Source organism: Chaetura pelagica, unplaced genomic scaffold (assembly GCF_000747805.2).
Source record: "Chaetura pelagica isolate M959 unplaced genomic scaffold, ChaPel_1.0 scaffold234, whole genome shotgun sequence".
Classification (NCBI taxonomy): Eukaryota; Metazoa; Chordata; class Aves; order Apodiformes; family Apodidae; genus Chaetura; species Chaetura pelagica.
Genome location: NW_009952967.1, coordinates 370,324 through 374,836, shown reverse-complemented (window position 1 = coordinate 374,836; position 4,513 = coordinate 370,324). Strand labels below are relative to the sequence as shown.

The window sequence follows — 4,513 nt, the reverse complement described above, 5'->3', positions numbered from 1 at the left end:
TCCTGCTCTTCTTCACAAGCTTGACAACTGTGTGAAACCAACCCAAGAGCAAGACAGCCTGTGGTTGCAAAACATCGGCTGATGAAAATAAAGCTCCCCAGGAGGCCCAGGTTCATCTTGACTCACCAACTCATCCAAAATCTGCAACCTGCCCTCTACTCATTTGGATATTTACTTCCTTTTTTATGAAAAGCCAGCTAGCACCTCTTCGCCCCCAGTGAAGACAAGGACCTAATTTTGGACACACCTTAAATCTACAATAAGGTCATTTGCTGGAGAACTTGGCATGACTTTCTGTCCTATGAAAAGCAATGATGGAAAAAAACAGTCAACAAGGCTCTCACAAAACAAATTTAAGCCTTTTCTTGCCCCCGTTTTAACTTGAGGGACTGATTTAATACCTGTGCAAGCTTCACAAGGACTGGGAAGTTCTCAAGACACAAGTCTGGTTTCTCACAGTCTGCGAGAACAGGCACTAGGGTCACTTTACCATCGTACGAAAGGAATTTAGAGTAAGGGCAAGAAATACCAAAAGCCAACATCACTTTGGAGCAACAACAGAAGCTACATCAGCTCATCAACTCACACACAGCCAGGACCTCTGAAGAAACTTCAGAGGAGAAACAGTGCCAGAAATGCTCAGCAGATGACAGAATTTTGCAACCAAGTGACATCAACTTATCTTTCTACCAGGGCCCAGGATGTAAGAACACTTATTAGAAGCTTAGTCCAAATCTCTGATCTTTGTGGCTTTCCATTAAGTTTCTTTGAAATAATTACGCAGGCATTTCCTTGATCAGCGTGGCATCAACAAGCTGCCACCTCAAGTGCATGCAAAGAGCAGAATCCAGAGCAGCCAGAGGATTCATGAATCTTAACCTGCTGGGGAGTCCTCCTCAGCATGACTCAGTCTTGGAGGAAGAAGTGGGTGGCTGCAGATCAACCAGTACCCTGCAGAGGTGGAGCCCAGTGAATCCGGATTAGGAACAGAATTACTAAAGGACTTCTAGCCAAAAACAGATTCAAGCTGCCTCCAGAGCCAGCACCACCCTCTCCCCAATTAGCCACCCGGCTGATGAACCTACATCCAGTGTAAGGCCAACCAAGATTCGAGGAGGCAGAACTCGCCTCGTGTCTTCCACACCTTTCTTTCCTTTCTGATTCTGGGCAATTAATTTAATCTCTTTGCCCTAATTCCCCAACCAAATGTCCTCCCATCATCTTCTTGGGTTTTATATTCTGCTGGAGATACTTGTGAAAGCGTGGCAGAAACAAGTCCTCATACTGGCCAGTATTCTAGACATTGCTTCAACAAAGCATAAATTTTACCTGCCCCTCCCTCCAAAGGCTCTGAACTACAAAGTCTAGCACCTCATCTATTAAAATACTGTCACTTTAAAATTATATGAATCAAGAAAGAAAACAGGAATAGCTCATTCTGTGGCCTTACTTCTGTATTTTCCTAAAATAACAGTGCATCTGGATAGAGATCTCTGTATGCAAAGCTGATTCAGGATAACCATCCATGTGTTTGCATCCTAAGTGATATCCAAGAACTATTACTTGATTATGAGCAATAAAAGCCTGGGAACATATCTGAGAGTTTTACTAGAAGACCAGAGCACTGTTACTTCCAACTTGAGCCTGTTCCCGCGGAAAGGCCCTGCAGAACCTGCCCATGTCCTGCGTGGGAAAAAGGCACAGAGCTGCAGCTACCCTAGCAGCCATCATCCTCACCAGGCACAGAGGCTTTTCTTCTTAAAGCAAAAAGCCAGCACACCAGCAGCAACCCCACTGCCCTGCCCCACATGCCATCTGTACAAGAGCTGACCAAAATCCCTCTACTTCACCTCGGTCCATAGCAGTGCCCTCCAGAGCAAAAAACACGGGGATTTCATGTTCCCAGGCTGAATTTACACTACTAGCCAAAAAGACAAAACATTTTCTTGTAAACTGACCAAATGTTTTCTAGTAGTTACTGAAAACAAACATGCGCTCGCCCTTATGCCAGTCTTTTGCAGAGCAACTCCTCAGAGCAGTCGTGTTTAACATGCAAACCACTTCTCCCGAAAAGGGTCTTCTTCAAAACAGAAATCAGAACAAGGTGAAGCCAGAAAAGTTCATTTCCCAAAAAAGAAACCTTAACAGTGATTTGTCTTCTCCAAGACTGCTCTGATCTGCAGCTTATTTATAATTATTTTAGAGCAGCATGTTTGTTTCTTAAATCCAGAGCTTCTCCCAGACTTGGTTGCCTCCCTGAATGTCTTAGTTCCCCCACAGAATAGGAGATGGCATACCAAAGTCACATGGTTCATAATTAAGAGGCTTTTACTCCTCTTTGCCCTTTAAAAAACACCAATAAAGGGATAAAGCCACTCTTTCTGATAACTAGAAGAAAGTGTAGGGGGAAAAAAATATGGAGGGCCAGCACTTGTACTGGGGACAACTGTTACTATATTTAGTAGCCTTGTTCTGCAAGCTGCTGCACATCTGTTTCAATGATGGTGAATGACTTTTTTTCCTGCTAGTCAAGACAGCATTAATTAGGTGAACCCAAATGATTGCTACCACTGCTTCCCTGAGCTCTCATCTCCCATAGCCTAACACCAATTCGATGCCGATTCCATCTCACCAGCAGGATCTCCAATACTGGCACCGGTTGCTTTCCGACTTGGGAATGTCTTAGGAACTCATTTGAAAAAAAATACAGAACATCAGAAAGAAGTTTTGAAAAAGGGGGTAGCTGGGTACAAAACAGAAAGCCCACAACAATCTCTACTTGTTAAAACACAGAGAAAACCCCGTTCTGCAATCCTCTTTAATATCAAAACATTAGATTTTAAAAAGGGCTTTTAAGGAAAAAAAATAGCACTGCTCAACTGAAGTCAGTGCCTCTAGAGATCAGCTTCAGTATCCTCTCATTTGAGAGGAGGACTTGTGAGCAGCATGTTATTTCACACTAGACAAAATCAATTAGGAGCATTTAAAAAAAAAAATTCCCTTTCTGCAAAATGCCTCTTTCATCTAAATTCCTTCCTTAAAAGAGTAACTTACAAGACTGCAAACCCAAGCGAGGTTCCCACTGCAAACGCAGAACTGGAGGGGGAAAAGGGGAAGCAGCAAACCCGTCACCATAAATGCCTGTTGAGTTATAAGTTCTGAGTTTTCCTTGAATTTTTGCCTCTTTAGAAACAAAATGATTGTGTCTCTCAAACTTGCCCCTAGCAGAGACTGTGCAACAGCAAGACTGCTGGTACAGGCTTTAAATATGGAAATGACAGTATTTCCTAGGCAAAGTGGAAAAACAAACACTCCTGTGGGTTGCACAGAGGCTTTAGGGGTAGCACTATTCCCCAGCCGTGGGAGCTGAGATTTTTATAAATGATATTTCCCCAAATTCCTCCTCCTGCTGCCGTGGCACAGCCGCTCGGCAACGCTCCTCACCCCATTCTCAGGCTGGGGGATGGGTGGGAACTGGGTTTCGTCAAGCCCAGCTCCATCTGAAAAGACTTTCTCTCCAAACTAAATCGTCCTTTCCGAGAAGGGAGCCTTCCACAGCCCACCTCCACTCCCCGGCAGCCGCCTTCCCTATGGATATAACCACCACACCATGCAATCCTTGTGTAACGTGTCCCTTCCCCCAGGCGAGGACCAGCATACAAAGGAAGCCTTACTCCATTGTCCACCTACAGCACCTATACATTGAGCCTGAAACCCGGGTATAAAAGGTTATACCCCTTTTACAACACAAATATTTAGGTGTTCACATCCCTAAAAGGGCTCTGCAGGCAGCGTGTCATTCCTCCCCCTTCATCAGTACCTGCACCAAATGTTTGGAAGGGTATTTTTAACTGTGTTTACTTGCTTGAGATCAGCCTCACCCATTCACACAAATCCCGGGGAAAAATCAGATGTGAAAAAGAAAATCACAGAAATGAGAGGGATTTGTTTGGCTGCAAATCTGCTTCCCAAACCTCTATTTGAAACTCACAAGGGTAACAACAACCACCAAAAAAAAAAAAAGGTAATTAACAATTCAGCGCCTGCCATTTTTTCCCATCCATCTCCAAGCAACAGTACCATAGCAACTTTTTTCCTGCTTTAATGCACGTTACAAAAAACAGAGGAGTAGACAAAATAAGCCCCAGGAATGTAAAATTTCCACTTTTGAGCCTATTCCTTCAGCTAGCTATGCCCGGAATAAAACGAACAACCCCAGAGCTGGTTTTCTCTCCCCAAAAACCCAGCCTTTGTACACCGCTGGGTCATGCAGCGACGGACAAAACAAACCCCCTCGAAGGCAGAAACACCACCCTGCGCTTCTGGGCTCGGGGAAACAGAAGAGAAAAGGTGAAGCTGAATTAAAAACAGGGCAAGAATTAAAAACAGGGCCATTTCTGGGTGCTGGCGGAAGGCCGAGATAGGTTCTTGCTGCTGCTGCAGCTCAGAAGGGAGGGCAGAGGGGGTCCCGGGGGGGGGTCCTGCCCAACCCCGGGGTGACCCCGGATCCCCC

At 44.9% G+C, this 4,513-nt stretch overlaps 1 protein-coding gene across 1 annotated transcript in view; it reads right to left on the bottom strand.

Moving 5' to 3' along the window:
- SPEN (spen family transcriptional repressor) overlaps positions 1 to 4,513 on the bottom strand; it is an 84,093-nt gene that overhangs the window by 63,230 nt on the left and 16,350 nt on the right.